The sequence below is a fragment of the Odocoileus virginianus genome, chromosome 29, assembly GCF_023699985.2.
Source record: "Odocoileus virginianus isolate 20LAN1187 ecotype Illinois chromosome 29, Ovbor_1.2, whole genome shotgun sequence".
NCBI classification, from domain to species: domain Eukaryota; kingdom Metazoa; phylum Chordata; class Mammalia; order Artiodactyla; family Cervidae; genus Odocoileus; species Odocoileus virginianus.
The window spans coordinates 28,040,453-28,062,272 of record NC_069702.1 but is presented as its reverse complement, the minus strand read 5'-3'; the positions used below and the strand labels follow the sequence as shown (position 1 = coordinate 28,062,272).

General features: G+C 37.8%; 1 protein-coding gene across 1 annotated transcript in view; it reads right to left on the bottom strand.

Annotated features, from left to right (window-relative positions):
• ADAMTS3 (ADAM metallopeptidase with thrombospondin type 1 motif 3) overlaps positions 1–21,820 on the bottom strand; it is a 268,531-nt gene that overhangs the window by 194,880 nt on the left and 51,831 nt on the right. The window lies entirely within an intron of this gene.

Below are 21,820 nucleotides of genomic sequence, written 5' to 3'. Positions count from 1 at the left end.
GAGTGAAGCTTCTGGCTCCTTAGTGTAACTCGAGGCATTGGGACCGAGCTGTCTTAGCAATCATGACATTCTCTACTGCAGTACACTTACAATAAAATACTCATAATAATTTTTAAAAGCCAGTTGAACTTAACAATGTCCTGTAAAGCCATAACATTTTCATTAAATCTTGAGTCTTAAGTACCAAATTTTAAGTATTCTGTGACATAGCGGAAGTACCCAACCATAATCAGACTTCTACTGCATACCAGAATATAAGGGAGATCTCAAGAAAGATCAGTTATGCAATTGTTTAAGGTGTGTGACTAGAACTAGCCACTTTCTTTCATGGTACATCATTTCATGAAGTAACAGCTGACATAAATTATGGTTATTCAGACTTGGGTATTTGGCAAACATCTTGAAAATGAATAAAGTGAGCCTATCTCTTCAAGGAAAACAACTGACAGGATTTGTTGCCAATGATAAAATTCAAGCTTTTAAGTGAAAATTGAATTTTGGAGTACTTGTATCTTCCACTGTAAGCCTGACAGCTCCCAACACTAAAATTACTTCTGATTCTGTGAATTTATTAACAAAGGTTGATATAGCAATATTTCATAACTCAGTGAACCAATATTTTCCAAATGACCAATGCATGAAATTACAAAATCATACATGGCTAAATGATCTACTGAAAGTACAACATGGATTTTGGTGTAACAGAGTACAAAAATAATTGACATGATTTCAGATTCCACATTGCAGCTAACCTTTAAAATGTTACCATTTGTTAAGTTTTAGGATAGGATAAAAGAATAGCCTCAATTATCTGAAAAGGCTATTAAAATACTTTCCTTTCTAACTGCATATGTTCATAAAACCAAGTTTTCTTCATACACTTCAACCAAAATTAACACATTAAAATATAAAAGCAGATATGAAAACCCAGCAATCTTCTATTAAGTCAGATATTAAAGAGATTAAAAATTAAAAAAAGAGATTAAAAATCAAGATCTTTAATTGGCGAAGATTAAAAATCAATGCCATCCTTCTAATATTTTTGATAGCTACTTTTTTGTAAAGAGTTTTTCATGTTAACAATGTATAATGAGCTTTTTGTTGTTATTTTAAATAAACTGATAAATCAACATTTTAACACTGTCTCATATTTAATTTGATGTGGTAAATGTAGACAGAAATAATCTGTATTAACAAAATCTCATTGAGGTTGTCAATAATTTTTCAGAGTATAAAAGTTCCAAGGTCAAAAAGTTTGAGAACTGCTGTCTTAGAGAAATCAACATCCCTCAGTGAAGAAGGCTATCAGTAGAGATCACTTCTCTCTCCGTTTGAAGCTGGAATGTCAAAAATTATGCAACATAAAGCAGATACTTCAAATTCCTAAGATAAACACAAAGAAGAACTAGAAATGAGAATTGAGTTTCTGAAAGTGATATTATTTCACATCTGGAAATCCTGGTCCAGGAAAAAATGAGATGGGACTTGACAATATAAATGACAAATAGAAAAAGTAATAATGTTTTTATACATATTCTGATATTCATACATTCTCAATTCCACTGTATCTCTTGTTTTTGCCAAGGCCAAAATCATGCCCCATAGGAGAAGAGAAGCCTATAAAAAACGAACTACATACTGATCATTTTTCTCCCGAAAATAAAATGTTATCCTCTGTTATGGCAGAATACATGCCAAATACAGAAAGATCCCCAGTGAAATATCTTTTAACAGCATGCAAAGCAATTCACTGTAGGTTTATACAGTATATTAAGGACACAAAAACAGTGCTTTTGAACATAAAAGTTACTCATAAGCTTTTGCTTTCATGAAGAATCTAACAATGTCATCTTGTCCATTCCCCAAAATTTATTTGAAAAGAAGGCATAAAAATGGGATTTCACTCAAAGAAAGCATTGCTTCTTTCACTTTGCAGTTCTAGTGAATCCCCAATATATATAACAGAAAAATTGGAGGTGTGTATCAAGTAGTCTCGTGGTACCATTACTGGATATGCCACATAAAAGACAGTCAACATGAAGGGTAAAAGTGATTCTTTTTTTTTTATAAATAGCTCATGCTGACAGCTGTGGAATGACTTAAGTGTCCCAGGAAACTTTGGCTAATGATTTGTTTAATGTTAAGACACTGGTTAATCTGAGTTGCCTCAAACTTGAGTTGCCATAAACATGAATGAGGGAGAAATTCATCTCAGAATTAACAAAAAGTGTAACAAACAAAATCAGAAACTTGCAACAAAGAAATGTGCAATAAAACTGACAAGACTCTAGCAAGACTGACAACAAATAAAAGAGAAGACAACTTGCTGAGATCAGGAACAAAAGAGGAGATTTGTTCAAGACCCTACAGACATCAAAAGCAGAGGAAGGGAATACAATGAACTCCACAAAAATGAATTTGACAACTTACACAAAATAAACTACATTAAAAAAAAAATGTGGTACCTTGTTTCTGAACTTCAAAAAAAGAAAAAAATGTCAGTATTAACAAAAATAAAGATAACTAATATATGAAGAACCTTGCTTATCTGCATGCTTACCGTAAGCTACAGATCTCCAAGATCTTGTTTAAATCACAGGTGGTAGACTCCCACATCCAGGAAAATAGGATAGACCTACTCCTACTCCATCGAGGATTTCTTTCCAATAAGTGCAGCTGAATATGCCGGACATTATATATACATTATACACACACACATATACACACACAAGGACATATGGCTCTAAAGATGCAGAGAAGAGAGAGTGGTTAGAGACCCCAGGATCTGCTGTGAGATACTGGCTCTTCTTCTTGCCCCATGTTCTCCAGACTTGGAGAGAAAAAAGCTGGCAAATCAGAAATAACAACAGGCTCAGACAAAAAACAAAAGCTCCAACAAAAGACTGCTCTCTTTAGCCAAAGGACCAGGAAGGGGCCAGCCTCTGAAGATAGAAAATCTTAGACAATAACAGCTCCACTCCAGCCAAACACCACAGAAAAAACACTACGGTTCAATCCACACCCACACCAGCATCAGCCAAGCGAAGAGCCTAGACTTCCACTCCCTCAATGCTGTAATGAGTCGGCCCAACACTCCAGCTGACGTGTGATGGAAAGCTAAGTGGGAACCTGGAAATTCTATCCCCACCCGTCGGTAACCAGCCTTTCCACAGTCTCCTGTACTACCAGTGAAGATTTCCACGGGAAGCCAACAGTCCCACCACCGCCCGGGAGCAAAGAAGCATCCGTCTCTCTGCACATGATCACACTATGTGCTGATTACAAGCAATCTACAAACTCACTTCAAATATAACAATATAAACAAGATGAAAGTAAAACAATGAAAAGATATGCCATCTAAACATCAATCAAAGGAAAGCACAAGTGGCCACAATAATATCAGATAAAATAGACTTCAGAACAAAGAAAAGTACCCAACATAGAAAGAGATACTATGTAATGATAAAATCATCAATCCATCAAGAAGATACAGAAATCTTAGGTGTACAGACCAAATAACAGAGCTAAAAACTATGTTACACAAAAAACTGACAGAATTGAAAGGAGAAATAGACAAATCAACAATTATACTTGGTGTCTTCCACATGCCTCATGCAAGAATTGATAGAATCGCTAGACAGAAATTAGCAACGATATGGAAGACCTCAACAACACCATCAACCAACAAGATCTAATCAGTATTTATACAACACTCCACCCAAGAACAGCAAAATACACATATTTACAAGGGCCCACAAAAAAACAGACCATACTGTTGGCCATAAAAAATCCCCCCAAACTTAATATAACTGACATCAGACAGAGTGTGTTCTCTGACTACAGGGGACTCAAACTAAAAATAATAGGAGTGTCCTCTAAACACTGAGAAATTAAACAACTACTTTAAATAGTGAATCAAAGGGAATTTTCAAGGAAAAAAAATTTTTTAATTTAATGAATATACAACACATCAGTATATGGCAGACTCACCCAAAGCAGTATAGAGTGGGAAATTGACAATATGAAATGAATACATTAGAAAAAGGGAAAGTCTCAAATCAGTAATTTAAGTCCCCAGTTGAGGAACTTGAGAGGAGGAATAGCAAAATAAAGGCAAAACACGTAGAAAGAAAAAAAAATAATAAGGAGTAGAAATTAATGAATCGAAAGAGAAAAATAATAGAGAAAATCAATGAAACAAAGAGCTGGCCACTTGAAAACTTTAATAAAATTGACAAATATCCAGCAAAGACTGACAACAAATAAAAGAAAGACAACCTAGTGATATAAAGAATGAAACAAGAGATTTGTTCAAGATCCCACAGACATCAAAAGGAGAATAAGGGAATACAATGAACTAAAAAACAACACCATGTACAGTCTTTCAGGGGGAAGAAGATGAAGTCATAGGTCTAAATCTAAGAAAACATTTGCAGGACTTTATGCTGAAGGCTACATAATGCTGATGAAAGAATCAATGAAGATCTAATATGTGATCATGGATTGAAGATTCAACATGGCAAAGACCTTAATCCTCCCAAATTTCTATATAAGTTTAATACAACCCCTACCAAAATTCAAGAAAGATTTTTACAGATGCAGAAAAGATTGCTCAGAAATATATGCAGAAAGGAAAAGGAACTAGGATAGCTGAAGCAATTTCAAAAAGAATAATGTGGAAGTAATCTGTCTAAAAGACAATTACAATAGACTGGGGAAGACTAGAGACCTCTTCAAGTAAATTAGAGATACCAAGGAAATATTAATGCAAAGATGGGCACAATAAAGGACAGAAACAGCATGGACCTAACAGACGCAGAAGATATTTAGAAGAGGTGGCAATACACAGAAGAACTATACAAAAAAGATCTTCACGACCCAGATAAACTCAATGACGTGATCACGAACATAGAGCCAGACATCCTGGAGTATGAAGTCAAGCGGGCCTTAGGAAGCATCACTACAAACAAAGCTAGTAAGAGTCATGGAATTCCAGCTGAGCTATTTCAAGTCCTAAAAGGCGACGTTGTAAAAGTGTACTCAATATGCCAGAAAATTTGGAAAATCCAGCACTGGCCACAGGACTGAGAAAAGTTTTCATGCCAATCCCAAAGGCAATCCCAAAGAATGTTTAAGCTACCTCACAATTGCACTCATTTCACATGCTAGCAAGGCAATGCACAAAATCCTCCAAGCTAGGCTTCAACAGTATATGAACCAAGAATGTCAAGATGTACAAGCTAGATTTAGAAAAAACAGAGGAACCAGAGATCAAATTGCCAACATCCACAGGATCATAGAGAAAGCAAGAGAATTCCAGGAAAACATCTACTTCTGCTTTATTGACTACGCTAAAGCCTTTGACTATGTGGATCACAATAAACTGTGGAATATTCTTAAAGAGATGGGAATACCAGACAATCTTACCTGCCTCCTGAGAAACCTGTATGCAGGTCAAGAAGCAACAGTTAGAACCAGACATGTAACAACAAATTGGTTCCAAATTGGGAAAGGAGTATGTCAAGGCTGTATATTGTCATCCTGCTTATTTAATTTATATGCAGAGTACATCATGTGAAATGCTGGGCTGGGTAAAGCACAAGCTGGAATCAAGATTGTAGGGAGAAATATCAATAACCTGAAATGTGCAGATAACACCACCCTTACGGCAGAAAGCAAAGAGGAAGTAAAGAGCCTCTTGATGAAAGTGAAAGAGAAGAGTGAAAAAGCTGGCTTAAGCCTGGCTAAAACATTCAAAAAACAAAGATTATGGCATCTGGTCCAATCACTTCATGAAAATGAGATGAGGAAATGATGGAAACAGTGATAAGCTTTAGTTTCTTCAGCTCCAAAATCACTGCAGATGGTGACTGCTGCCCTGAAATTAAAAGACACTTGCTCCTTGGAAGAAAAGCTATGACAAACCTAGACAGCGTATAAAAAGCAGAGACGTTACTTTGCAGACAAAGGTCCATCTAGTCAAAGCTATGGTTTTTCCAGTAGTCATGTATGGATGTAAGAGTTGAACCATAAAGAAAGCTGAGTCCTGAAGAATTAATGCTTTTGAATTGTGGTGTTGGAGAAGACTCTTGAGAGTCCCTCGGACTGCAAGGAGATCAAACCAGTCAATCCTAAAGAAAATCAGTCCTGAATATTCATTGGAAGGACTGATGCTGAAGCTGAAGTACCAGTCCTTTGGCGACCTGATGCGAGGAACCGACTCATTGGAAAAGACCCTGATGTTGGGAAGGATTGAGGGCGGGAGGAGAACAGGACAACAGAGGATGAGATGATTGGATGGCATCACTGACTCGATGGACATGAGTCTGTGCAAGCTTCGTGAGTTGGTGATGGGCAGCGAAGCCTGGCGTACTGCAGTCCATGGGGTCACAAAGAGTCAGACACCACTGAGCAACTGCACTTAACGAGTCTGTCTAAATACATGCATGGATGCATACTCAGTCATGTCCGACTCTTGGGGACCCCCTGTCAAGCTACTCTGCACAGTATTTTCCCTTGAGTGGGTTGCTATTTCCTCTTCCAGGGGATCTTCTCTAACCCGGGATCGAACTTAGCATCTCCTGCATCTCTTGCATTGACAGCACATTCTTTACCGCTGACACACCTGAGAAGCCTAATCTGTTCCAACAGATTAGACTAAATATACAGACTAAAGCTACAAAACTTCTTGGAATTAAGCATTGTGAGTTTGTCAAACATTTCTTAAAATAGGACACAAAGATCATTAACATAAAACATCAAAAAATCAGACTATAATTTTTTTTAACCGTACTCTTTAAAAAAAAAAAAAAAGCTATGGAAATGAAAAGGCTAGCCACAGACAGAAGAAAATACAATATTACTGTCCAGGATAGTAAAAGAATTCCTAGACTCTAGAACACAATTTATTTTTTAAAATCAGCAAAAAATTGCACATCTCAAAGGGAAGATATATGAATGACAAATATACACACACGAAAAAATACTCAACACCACCAATAATTACAGCAATGAAAATAATCAAAATCTTTATGAGATATCTTTACACACATAAGAACAACTAAAATTAAAAAGACTGACATGACCTAATGTTGGCAAGGATTCAGAGGAACTGGAACTCTCTTACTTTGCTATAAGCAATGAAAAGTGGTGAGGCCCAGTTCATAAAATAGTCTGGCAGTTTGTTATAAAGTTAAAAATACACTTATTATATGATCTGACAAATCTACTCCTAAATATTTACTTAAATGAATTGAACACTTATCCACTCAGAGACTTCTACTCTAATGCTCATATCAGCTTTATTTGGAATAACCAAAAAAACTAGAAAAAATCCAAAGGTCTTTTTTGACTGGTGAATGGATAAGCCAATTTTGATGTATCCATACAGTGGCACAGTAAGTATTCTGCAATAAAATTACACAAATTATAGATTCAGTAATAACATGGCTAAATCTCAAAAGCATTAGAATTGAAAGAAGCCAAACACACACACACACATATAATATCCCACTATACGATTTCAGTTGTATAAAATTCTAGAAGAGGTAAAATTATAGTGAAAGGAAGCAGATCAGCAGTTGCTAGAAGTGTAGGAAGGGAACTGGCTGCAAAGGCACACGAGGGAACTATTTAAAAATCATGGTGTGTGTGAAATAAATAAATAAATAAAATTTAAAAATTTAAAAATAAAAAAAATAAAAATCATGGTGTGGTGATGGCTCTATGCCTGTATACAATAGTCAGAACTTATCAAATATTTTGCCTCAAATTTGTGGATTTCATTTATCAACGTTATGCCTCAACAAATCTGAGTTTTTAAATTATATAGGTAAACTAAATCTTCTAGTCCTGGTTAAGCAGTATCAATGATTAATCTTATAATAAATCTTTTATTTTTGTTTTTGTTTCCGGTAAACCTCTTCCTCATTTATTTCTCCTCTTCCCAAAATAATAAGCCCAACCCCGCAACAATGAATTCCAAGAAACACCCTCTTCATTTGTCTCCAAGGGAGACATATAAATACATCTGGTCTATCCTGGTGTCAGATGGAGAATAATTGTTAACAGTGGTCCTCAGAAAAGTTTACACCGCCCCTACTGTGCATTCTCCATGCAAAACAATATGCCGATTGGCATAAAGGGGTGGGGGGCAGGCAAGGAGTGCCCAAATTTCATTAGGATAGCATTTCCTATGCTATATTCCTATTCTAAAATAACCTTTGCTCCTTCTCCCTTCCCCACACAATTTACCCCAATTCCATTCTTCCTTAAACACATCAGAATTACTGTAATGTGTAAAAAAGGAAAGCAAAAGAATAACGAATGCTTAAAAACCTGAAAATAAATTATAGAACATGTTACACATGAGGGAACCATCCTAGTTTCTCTGACATGTGAAATTCTTCAAGGGATGTCCTGAAAGCTATCAGCCTTTTTAAAAAAAAAAATTTACTTTTTCAATATTATTAATTAAACAAACATCTACCTTTAGCTTTTCAAATCTCAGAAACCTGACCCTCCATGTCTTAATAGAATATTCTTGAGTGAAGCAAGCTTAAAGCAGAAGAACAAAAGACCAAGAGACAGATGAGTGTGTCTGATCTCATCTAGGCACAGATGGAGTTACATCTGAATCACGGCATCTGCTCTACATTTCTATTCGAGATCAGAGATGCAGTTCGGAAAATTCAATTCTCATGACATCTATACTCACCTTAGGGCAATGGGGTAGAGCTCCCAAACTATTCACAGCAAATTGGCTATGCCCACAAGTTTCCTATAGGGAAAACCAGCAATTTCCCCAGATGATAAAGGTAGGCATCATGGCAGGAAGTGGGCAAAGAGTGATGTAACAGCTATTTCTGTTGTTATGATTATATCCTGGATTTAAGGTGGACACCTGAAAGATACTCAAGTAACAAAGCTGTCAAACAGTTAGTTCAGTCGCTCAGTCATGTCAAACTCTTTGCAACCCTGCAAAGAAATAGAGGAAAAAATAGAATGGGAAAGACTAGAGATCTCTTCAAGAAAATTAGAGATACCAAGGGAACATTCCATGCAAAGATGGTTTCTAAAGGACGGAAATGGTATTGGACCTAACAGAAGCAGAAGATACTAAGAAGAGGTGGCAAGAATACACAGAAGAACTGTACAAAAAAGATCTTCATGACCCAGATAATCATGATGGTGTGATCACTCACACTCACCTAGAGCCAGATCCTGGAATGTGAAACCAAGTGGGCCTTAGGAAGCATCACTATGAACAAAGCTAGGGGAGGTGATAGAATTCCAGTTGAGCTATTTCAAATCCTGAAAGAAGATGCTGTGAAAGTGCTGCACTCAATATGCCAGCAAATGTGGAAAACTCAGCAGTGGCCACAGGACTGGAAAAGGTCAGTTTTCATTCCAACCCCAAAGAAAGGCAATGCCAAAGAATGTTCAAACTACCTCACAATCGCACTCATCTCACACGCTAGTAAAGTAATGCTCAAAATTCTCCAAGCCAGGCTTCAACAATACATGAACTGTGAACTTCCAGATGTTCAATCTGGTTTTAGAAAAGGCAGAGGAACCAGAGATCAAATTGCCAACATCCAATGGATCATCGAAAAACCAAGAGAGTTTCTCAAAAACATCTACTTCTGCTTTATTGACTATGCAAAAGCCTTTGACTGTGTGGATCACAACAAACTGAAAATTCTGAAAGAGATGGGAATACCAGACCACCTGACCTGCCTCTTGAGAAACCTGTATGCAGGTCAGGAAGCAACAGTTAGAACTGGACATGGAACAACAGACTGGTTCCAAATAGGAAAAGGAGTACGTCAAGGCTATATATTGTCACCTTGCTTATTTAACTTATATGCAGAGAACATCATGAGAAACGCTGGACTGGAAGAAGCACAAGCTGGAATCAAGACTGCCAGGAGAAATATCAATAACCTCAGATATGCAGATGACACCCCCCTTATGGCAGAAAGTGAAGAACTAAAGAGCCTCTTGATAAAAGTGAAAGAGGAGAGTGAAAAAGTTGGCTTAAAGCTCAGCATTCAGAAAACCAAGATCATGGCATGCGGTCTCATCACTTCATGGCTAATAGATGGGGAAACAGTGGTTGACTTTATTTTTCTGGGCTCCAAAATCACTGCAGATCGTGATTATAGCCATGAAATTAAAAGACACTTACTCCTTGGAAGGAAAGTTATGACCAACCTAGACAGCATATTAAAAAGCAGAGACATTACTTTGTCAACAAAGGTCTGTCTAGTCAAGGCTATGGTTTTTCCAGTAGGCATGTATGGATGTGAGAGTTGGACTATAAAGAAAGCTGAGTGACAAAGAATTGATGCTTTTGAACTGTGGTGTTGGAGAAGACTCTTGAGAGTCCCTGGAACTGGAAGGAGATCCAACCAGTGCATCCTAAAGGAGATCAGTCCTCGCTGTTCACTGGAAGGACTGATGTTGAAGCTGAAACTCCAATACTTGATGCCACCTGATGCAAAGAGCTAACTCATTTGAAAAGATCCTGATGTTGGGAAAGATTGACGGCAGGAGGAGAAGGGAATGACAGAGGATGAAATGGTTGGATGGCATCACCGACTCAATGGACATGGGTTTGGGTAGACTTCAGCAATTGGTGATGGACAGGAAGGCCTGGCGTGCTGCGGTTCATGGGGTCGCAAAGAGTCAGACACAACCGAGCGACTGAACTGAACTGAACTGGACTTCAGTACACCAGTCTTCCCTATCCATCACCAACTCTCAGAGCTTGCTCAAATTCATGTCCACTGAGTTGGTGATGCCATTCAACCATCTCATCTTCTTTTGTCCCCTTCTTCTGCCTTCAATCTTTCCTAGCATCAGGATCATTTTCAATGAGTCATTTCTTCGCATCAGGTGGCCAAAGTACTAGAGCTTCAGCTTTAGCATCAGTCCTTCCAATGAATATTCAGGACTGATTTCCTTTAGGATGGACTGGTTTCATCTCCTTGCAGTCCAAGGGACTCTCAAGAGACTTCTCCAACACCACAGTTCAAAAGCATCAATACTTCAGCACTCTGAGTTTTTTATGGTCCATATCTCACATTGATACATGACTACTGGAAAAACCATAGCTTTGAGTAGATAGACTTTTGTCAGTAAAGTAATGTCTCTTTTTTAATATGCTCTCTAGGTTTGTCATAGCTTTTCTTCCAAGGAGCAAGTATTTCTTAATTTCATGGCTTCAGTCACCATCTGCAGTGATTTTGGAGCCGAAGAAAATAAAGTCTGTCACTGTTTCCATTGCTTCCCTATCTACTTGCCATGAAGTAAGTGATGGGAATGGATGTCATGATCTTTGTTTTTTGAATGCTGAGTTTTAAGCCAGCTTTTTCACTCTCCTCTTTCATCTTCATCAAGAGGCTATTTAGTTCTTCTTTGCTTTCTGCCATTAAGGGTGGTGTCATCTGCACATCTAAGGTTATTGATATTTCTCCCTGCAATCTTAATTCCAGCTTGTGCTTCATCCAGTCCAGCATTTCGCATGATATACTCTGCATATATTCTCTGTCAAACAGTAGCTACAGACAACTCTTGGGAATTGATTTCTAAAAGTACAAGTCCCACCAGTTCTCTTCAACTTGAAAGATGCTGGATTATTCCTCCTTCTTTTACCTAGTAACAGGCAACTTTAGCCTTGGAGTACAAAATGAAGCAGGGCAAAGGCTAACAGAGTTTTGCTAAGAGAACACACTGGTCATAGCAAACACGCTCTTCCAACAACACAACAGAAGACTCTACACATGGACATCACCAGATGGTCAATACAGAAATCAGATTGATTATATTCTTTACAGATTGATACATTCTTTACAGTTGAAGATGGAGAAGCTCTATAGAGTCAGCAAAAACAAGACCAGGAGCTGACTGTGGCTCAGATCATGAACTCCTTATATCAAAATTCAGACTTAAATTGAAGAAAGTAGGGAAAACCACTAGGCCATTCAGGCATGACCTAAATCAGATCCCTTACAATTTTACAGTGGAAGTGACAAATAGATTCAAGGGATTAGATCTGATAGAGTACCAGAAGAACTATGGACAGAGGTTCACAACATTGTACAGGAGGTGGTGATCAAAAGCATCCCCAAGAAAAAGAAATCCAAAAAGGTAAAATGGTTGTCTGAGGAGGTGTACAAATAGCTGAGAAAAGAAGAAAAGCTAAGGGCAAAGGAGAAAAAGAAAGATATACCCATTTGAATACAGAGTTCCAAAGAATAGCAAAGATAAATAAGAAAGCTTTCCTAAATGAACAATGCAAAGAAATAGAGGAAAACAAAAGAATGGGAAAGACTAGAGATCTCTACAAGAACATTAGAGATACCAAGAGTACATTTCATGCAAAGATGGGCACAATAAAGGACAGAAATGGTATGGACCTAACTGAAGCAGAAAATATTAAGAAGAGGTGGCAAAAATACACAGAAGAACTATGCAAAGAACTATACAAGATCTTCAAGACCCAGATAACCACGAAGGTGTGATCAGACATCCTGGAGTCTAGACATTCTGGAGTGCAAAGTGAAGAGCCAGACATCCTGAAGTGCAAAGTGAAGTGAGCCTTAGGAAGCATCATTACAAACAAAACTAGTGGATGTGATTGAATTCCAGTTGAGCTATTTCAAATCCTAAAAAGATGACCCTGTTAAAGTGCTGCACTCAATAAGCCAGCAAATCTGGAAAACTCAGCAGTGGCCACAGGACTGGAAAAGGCCAGGTTTCACTCCAATCCCAAAGAAAGGCAATGCCAAAGAATGTTCAAATTACTGCACAATTGCACTCATCTCACATGCTAGCAAAGTAACACTCAAAACTCTCCAAGTGAAAAGAAATTTGCTTTCTTCAATAGTATATGAACCGAGAACTTCCAGATGTTCAAAGATTGATTTAGAAAAGGCAGGGGAACCAGATATCAAATTGACAACATCCACTGGATCACAGAATGAGCAAGAGAGTTCCAGAAAAACATCTACTTATCTTTAATGACTAAGCTAAAGTCTTTGACTGTGTGGATCACAACAAACTGTGGAAAATTCTTAAAGAGATAGAATTACCAGATCACCTTACCTACCTCCTGAGAAACCTGTATGTAGGTCAAGAAGCAACAGGTAGAACCAGAAGGAACAATGGACTAATTCTAAATTGGTACAGGAGTACATCAAGGCTGTATATTGTCACTGTGCTTATATAACTTATTTGCAGAGTACATCATGCGAAATGACAGGCTGGATGAAGCACAAGCTGGAATCAAGATTGAAGGGAGAAATATCAATAACCTCAGATATGCAGACAACACCACCCTCATAGCAGAAAGAGAAGAAGAACTAAAGAGCCTCTTGATGAAGGTGAAAGAGGAGAGTGAAAAAGCTGGCTTAAAACTCAACATTCAAAAAACAGTGATCATGGCATCTGGCCCCATCACTCCATGGGTAATAGACAGGGAAACAATGAAAACAGTAACAGACTTTATTACCTTTGGCTTCAAAATCACTGCAGATGGTGACTGAAGCCATGAAATTAAAAGACATTTGCTCCTTGGAAGAAAAGCTATGACAAACAGCATATTAAAAAGCAGAGACATTACTTTGTCAACAAAGGTCCATCTAGTCAAAGTTATGGTTTTTCCAGTAGTCATGTATGGATGTGAGAGTTGGACCATAAAGAAAGCTGAGTGCTGAAGAATTGATGTTTCTTAACTGTGGTGTTGGAGAAGACTCTTGAGAGTCCCTTGGACTGCAAGAAGATTGAACTAGTCAATCTTAAAGGAACTATTCATTGGAAGGCCTGAATATTCATTAGAAGGCCTTGATGCTGAAGTCGAAGCTCCAATACTTTGGCCACCTGATGCAAAGAACTGACTCACTGGAAAAGACCCAGATGCTGGGAAAGATTGAAGGCAGGAGGAGAAGGGAACAACAGAGGACGAGATGGTTGGATGGCATCACTGACTTGATGGACATGAGTTTCAAGAAGTTCTGGGAGATGGTGAAGGACAGGGAAGCCTGGTGCGCCGCAGTCCATGGGGTCTCAAAGAGTTGGATATGACTGAGCAACTGAATATCAACAACATTACAATAAGAAAAAAAAAGTGTCTCTGCATGGGACTGCATGGGATCTCAATAATTCTTGAATATAGTGTGCGAAATGTTAAGTTGGATGAAATAGGTGAAAAAGAGAAATGCAGCCTATTAAAATGATTATTTCTGTATTCACCAGGTTTTCATTAAGCCTTGGGCATATTGTTAAGATTTATGGTTTAAAGAAATGCAATCTTTCAAAATTTCTCCACATAGTCCAATACATTTATCTTGCATATTTTGTTTCCAATTCTATTACTCCATTTCTTGAACCTCTACAGACATGCTAATCACAGCCATTCATTCACAACAGGCTTAAGCTAAATTTTTTTTATAATTTGGGCTAAAGTTCAGTTATCAAGCAGTGATTTCAGATCTGGTATAAATTTCTTTTTAATTTAAACAGATCTTGAAAAATAGACAATAAATCAAACTTACATGTTTTCTAACACAAAACATTAGTAAGTTTGCCTGGATCATCTTCAAATCTTAATTATTTGCATTCTGACTTAACAGGTTATTGACTTTTTAAAAGATCATTGAAAAAAATGTTCACAATAAAATCATTCAAAGAATATCTTTCTACCAGTTTTCTTCCCAACTTTCCATTTTTTGTTTCCTTAATTTCTAACCCCTAAACTTTCCTTTTCTCCTTAAGAGATAAATTTACTGATCCTAACCATGTTTACATTTTTAATATCTTCTATATTTCTAACAAAATTAGCAACTATGTATCTAACTTCATGAAAGTACTTTGTGCAGTAGGGTTTACACATTATCTTAGTTTAAGCCAGACCAAAAAACCTCTACATTAAATATTATTCCTACTTCCTAAGTGAGGAAACTATGACCTACAGGAATCAATTAAACTTGCTCAATGTAACAAGGTTTCTAGACGTCAGTGTCAGGTTTTACCCAGTTCTAATTTACTTCAAAATCTAGTACTTATCTTCACCATCATGGTCAATACAGACCAACCTAGTTAAACTACCACATTTTGATATTCATATACTTTGTCTATATCCCAGCATGCTTAGTCAAATACAGAAAAGCTTATCTGGTTCCCATTTGCAAATACGAGTTTTTGAATCAGAGGTTCTATGTCTATTTCACAAAGACAACTGAAAATCTAGCTCTCCACTGCGCCTCTGAATCAGGAGCCCTCCAATGTTAATAAATTCATGGCTTTGGACATGTATTTTTTAGACTGCATCAAGAGGACCCAAAGCTAGTAAACTAAATTTGAAAGTAGGCAGATTTCTGATACCAAAAAAAGTCGAATCAAAAGCTGGAGAAAAAAATATGTGTGTCTCCAAAACAGACTGAATTACCCGATGGAAGAAAGGGTTTAAGAAAAGATTGTCAAGTTTATAATTTGAGGCAAGAATCTAGGCTTTTGACAGTCAACGCACTCATTAGGACAGCTGGTATGACAGCTTGAATGGGAAACTTCAGCCCTACTCTCTGACGCTTTCCACTTCTCATCTGCTATGTTACTTCTTAATTCCCCTTTAAGTGTTGTTAGTTTAAAAATATGGTAGGACAAAATAGTCTTGCAAATAATAAATTCCCAATAAGCTATCATTGTCTGTTGACTAGATTTCATGAAAAATGTGCTCATTCACCACTTTTATAGATAAGAATTTTTTTTAAAAGATATTGAGAAGTTGAAATTTTCACAAAGTCACAAGAGGAGAAGCAGACTGCCTACTCTGTCAGATGTTGGTCTAGAGGGTTCACATTCTTTATAAAAGTATGTTGACTCAGATCATTGTCTTTTTCACAGAAAACATGACTCAGTACATATATATGTACACTAGTAAGTTATACTGACTCAATGTTCCGAAAAATAAACAGAAGACAATAAGGGAAGAAAAGGCTAACAAATTTTCTTCTCTCTGGAGAAGGAAAAAATGATGCCTGTGCTTAAAATAGGTCCTTAAAATTTTGCGGGAAGTAATTTCACTCATCACAGGAATCAATGACCTTCTTAAAAGGTGGCTTGGAGCCAAAACAACTCACTAGATGAAAGTAAAGGAAAGAGTCCCAAAGCTATCCAACAAATCAAAATTTTAATAGGTACTCAGAGAGACGGAAGCCCAGGCAACATACACACATAATCAGTTACATCCTTCTGTAACTATCACGTTTGATTCCAGATTTACTTTGAGTGTGCACGCAGTCTTACATGGGACAGTGACTCATTAACAATACCTTTCCCTCCATATTCAATGTTTTATTTTCTCCCTTTACATACAATCCAAAGAATATCATTGTAAAGTCAGGTTTTATATGCTGACAAGCACAGAACCAAACAAACCCAACATATATCAGTAAAGAGTTCTATTCTGCTAAAAAGAGTTTAATGATCCAAATAAGCACTACTATCAATAAGAACTTCAATGCGGTCATAAAGTTTGACTTGTAAAAACTTTGGCCCTTTCTTTATTTTCTTGGCCATATTCAAAGTAGAGAAAAAAAATATAAAGAACTATCCAAACTTTATGCACTTTGTGTTTGAGTCCAAAAATTTTTATACAGATGACTAGAGTCAGAAAAGTTACACAACTCAGTTACACAATTCAATGAGAAACTGAAATTGAAAAGGCTATGTTTATACTGTTAAGACTCTTACACTTTATACACTAAGACCTATATATTTAGAAAGAATGCAAGTGACATTCACTACCTTTTGTTACAAAAGGGAAGAAAAAAAAAAAAACCGAGAAAGGAAATTTTGTCAAACTGCTTCAAAACTTTGTTTTGTAGAAATACCACAGTTGAGGTTACAATGCAAGTAATAACAATTCAAAAGTAAATACCTAGAAAATAATCTAGTCACACCTACTCATTTTAGTTCAATTATTTAATTACCTTTAGCAAATAAAAAAAAAAATACCCACAGCTTTCCCACAATAACCCACATCTATTAGGTGTGCTGTCAACCCAGATCTTGAGAATATTACAATTTAGCAAAAAGACTTTTCCTTGGAATATATATGTCAGCATGGTTTAAAAAAAAAAAGGAAAAGAAGCATAAACCAGACCTATTAAATAGCAGGAATTTTGTATGGAGACAAATTAACACATTATTTCCTTGTGCAATTCAGCACTGTGTCTGTCCTACCTCTTCCCACAGAAGTAATCTTGTTTACCACAAACACATTGTTAAGTCCACCACATTCCCATCATTATGCTGAGCACTAGGGATAGATGATGCCTATGCTGGGAAGGCTTTATTCTCATTTCTTCCATTTAATCTTTTGACATGAGTTACAATTTTGTAAAAAGAAATTCATTAGATTCTTACCAAGATCAAGTTGTATTTCCTATAAACATGGCATAAAGAAAAGAGCACATTTAACCCAATACAGGAAATTTTCAACCTATAGGCTTGGCAAAATGAGTTGATAAACTCTGGAATGATTAAGGGGTCATCAAAGCAATAGTTTTTTTTTTTTTTTTTTTTTTTTTTTTTTTAAATTTTTATTAGTTGGAGGCTAATTACTTTACATCATTACAGTAGTTTTTGTTATACATTGATTTGAATTAGCCATGGATTTACATGTATTCCCCATCCCAGTCCCCCCTCCCACCTCCCTCTCCACCCGATCCCTCTGGGTCTTCCCAGTGCACCAGGCCCGAGCACTAGTCTCATGTACCCAACATGAGCTGGTTATCCGTTTCACCCTAGATAATACACATGTTTCAATGCTGTTCTCCTGAAACATCCCACCCTCGCCTTCTCCCAGAGTCCACAAGTCTGTTCCATACATCTGAGTCTCTTTTTCTGTTTTGCATATAGGGTTATCGTTACCATCTTTCTAAAGTCCATATATATGTGTTAGTATACTGTAATGGTGTTTATCTTTCTGGCTTACTTCGCTCTGTATAATGGGCTCCAGTTTCATCCATCTCATTAGAAGTGATTCAAATGAATTCTTTTTAATGGCTGAGTAATATTCCATGGTGTATATGTACCACAGCTTCCTCATCCATTCGTCTGCTGATGGGCATCTGGGTTGCTTCCATGTCCTGGCTATTATAAACAGTGCTGCGATGAACATTGGGGTGCATGTGGCTCTTTCAGATCTGGTTTCCTTGGTGTGTATGCCCAGAAGTGGGATTGCTGGGTCATATGGCAGTTCTATTTCCAGCTTTTTAAGAAATCTCCACACTGTTTTCCATAGCGGCTGTACTAATTTGCATTCCCACCAACAGTGTAAGAGGGTTCCCTTTTCTCCACACCCTCTCCAGCATTTATTGCTTGTAGACTTTTGGATAGCAGCCATCCTGACTGGCGTATAATGGTACCTCATTGTGGTTTTGATTTGCATTTCTCTGATAATGAGTGATGTTGAGCATCTTTTCATGTGTTTGTTAGCCATCTGTATGTCTTCCTTGGAGAAATGTCTGTTGAGTTCTTTGGCCCATTTTTTGATTGGGTCATTTATTTTTCTGGAGTTGAGCTGGAGGAGTTGCTTGTATATTTTTGAGATTAATCCTTTGTCTGTTGCTTCATTTGCTATTATTTTCTCCCAATCTGAGGGCTGTCTTTTCACCTAAAGCAATAGTTTTTATGAGGCTTTCCAGCCACATCTTTGAATGTAATAAACCAAGTGTTCTTATTTTGTGCTTCATCTTGCTGAAAGTAGCATTGTTCACGTAAGAGTTCATGTTGGAAATGTTTTACCAGTGTAAAATAACTCCATCTTGTGGATTGTCATAACCATGGCATTCAGATCTCACCTTTCCTCAAGGCTATAGTGACAGAGCTCGCGTCACCTTGATCCCTTACAACCATCACAGTCTGTAGAATACTTGTTTCCTGTTGGGTTTTAATTGTCACAAGCACCCCTCTGTACTGCAAAGGTGTGTAAAGTCCCTGCCACTCGGCCGTCACAGCTACTACCACCACCACTGAGCTTGGCTGTTCCAGCCCACCAAGACCAGCGCTGCTTAGTGTTGGAGGTTGCACACCAGCCCTGTTGATTTTAAAATGATTGAAATTCCTAAGAGGGCAGATGTTAAGCAGTGAGGAAGGTTCTTTAAAGCTGAGATAGGGGAGAGGCGGCCCAGCGGCTTCCCCACTCTGGGGTGTCTTCTGTCCTTTTGCACATTCCTCCTCCCTTCAGTTTCTGAAGATGATAATCATGATTCTATACACTTCAACTCAAATACACCTCGGGAATAACACACTTGCTATGACAATACTCAGCCACACGTCATCTTCCATTTTGTTCCCATATTTTTGAAAGCTCAAAACCTAAAGGGACATGTCTCTTCCCATCCCCTACCCTCTCACTTTGCACAGTAGTTAGTTTCTAATATTCAGTATTTCTTCCTGGCATCATTCCAGTTCCCACCTTGAGTGGTTGTCACAGCCCTGACATTTTGCTTGTCTAAAGGGAAGTTATTAGATATTAAATGCATGAACCAAACAATTGAAGGTTTCTTTCTTATATAATCCACAAATTAAAAATGAAACTGAAGCAAAGCTTTAGGAAATGTTTCATAAAGACGAATGTAATACAGAAGTGAAGAGAGAGAAAAACAAATACAGCATATTAACACACACACATATATATGTATATATATATAGAATCTAGAAAAATGACATTGATGAACCTATTTGCAGGGAAGGAACAGAGACACAGACATAAAGAAAGGACTTGGAAGTGAGGAAAGGAAAGAGTGGGATGAAAGGAAAAAGGTAGCATTGATGTATATACACTACCATGGGGTTTCCCAGGTGGCATTAATGGTAAAGAACCTGCCAGCCAGTGCGGAAGATAGAAGAGATGTGGGTTTGATCCCTGGGTAGGGAAGATCCCCTGGAGAAAGGCAACCCATTCACTATTCATGTTTGGAGAATCCCATGGACAAAGGAGCCTGGGAGGGGCTACAGCCTGTAGGGTCTTAAAGAGTCGGACATGACTGAAACAATGTGTGTGAAACTGATAGCTGGTGTGAAGTTGCTATGTAACACAGCGAGCCTAGCCTGATGCTCTGTGACGACCACAGGGGTGGGATGGGTGGAGGGGAGGGAGGCTCAACAGGGAGGTGACATTTGTCTAATTATGGCTGCTTTGCATTGTATGGCAGAAACCAATACAACATTGTAAAGCAGTTTTCCTCCAATTGAAAAAGTAAAACAAAAGAAAAGAAAAAAAATAACCAAAGTCATGTGAAGAAAGAAGAGGGAAAGAGGTCTGTTTTACATTAAAAGAGACTTGAAATCCAAAAAAAAAAAAAGACAAATGTAAATATATTTTTTCCTATCACTTAAGGGCATACAAACTTCTACTCTGCAAATAAGTATATAGATATCACCACAAAATGCAGAATATGTTGTGTACCATGATGAAAAAAGTAGAAATATAAGACCTTAGCATGAAGTAGAATTAGCACTTCTTTTCCAGGTTTTTTTCTAGTTTAATAAATTGTTCCTTCTCTTCTAAAGAGGCTTCCCTGGTGCACTGGGAAGACCCAGAGGAATCGGGTGGAGAGGGAGGTGGGAGGGGGGATCGGGATGGGGAATACATGTAACTCCATGGCTGATTCATGTCAATGTATGACAAAACTCACTGCAATGTTGTGAAGTAATTAGCCTCCAAATAATAAAAATAAATGAAAAAAATAAATAAATAAAGAGGCTTCCCTGGTGGTTCAGACTATAAAGAATCTGCCTGCAATGCAGGAGACCCGTGTTCGATCCCTGGGTCTGGAAGATCCCCTGGGGAAGGGAAAGGCAAGGACGCTTGGCTGGAGGATCCCATGGACGCAGGAACCTGGCAGGCTACATACAGTCATGGCGTCGCAAACCTGTTCTGTAGAAGGTAACTACAGGCACACTCCTTTGGAGAACTTGGCAAAACACTGTCCTGCCCATCGCCTACATTATGGAATGCTATTACTGAAAACACAGCACAGCATGTTGTTTTGTTTCAGTCGCTAAGTCATTGACTGTAGCCCACCAGGCTCCTCTGTCCATGGGATTTCCCAGGCAAGAATATTGGAGTGGGTTGCCATTTCCTTCTCCAGGAGATCTTCTCTTCCTTAACCAGGGATGACCCCCGAGCCTCCTGCATTGGCAGGCAGATTCTTTACCACTGAACTACCAGGGAAGCCTTTTGCTTACTATATATCATTTAATATTATATTAAACCATAAAATACGCTATCAGAATATAGCTCAGGACTTCCCTGGTGGGCCAGTGGTTGAGAACCCACCTGGATGCAGGAGACACGGATTCAATTCACATGCGGAGGGCAACTAGGCCCACGGGCCACAGCTACTGAAGCCCACGCAGCCTAGAGCCTGTGCTCTGCAAAAGGAGAAGCTACTGCAATGCGAAGCCCACACACAGTAAGTATAGAGTAGTCCCTGCTCATTGCAAGGAGAGAAAACGTGCACAGCAACGAAGACCCAGCACAGCCAAAAAGACATAAATTGGTTAAGTTTTTAAAAAATTTTAAAAAAAGAATATAGCTCAAAAAATAATTAACTCCCAAGAATATCATAAAATGTCAGCTGAGTTTTTTTCAAAGTAATGTATTTCCACACTCTTAAATATAAATCATAGAATTTACAAAGATTCAAGGGTCCTACAACCAGAGTACAAATACCGAAAACATGACAGTCTCCTCCAACAAAATTCAACTTTTCTTGTTATAGGTTAACAATCAGCATCAGGAAAA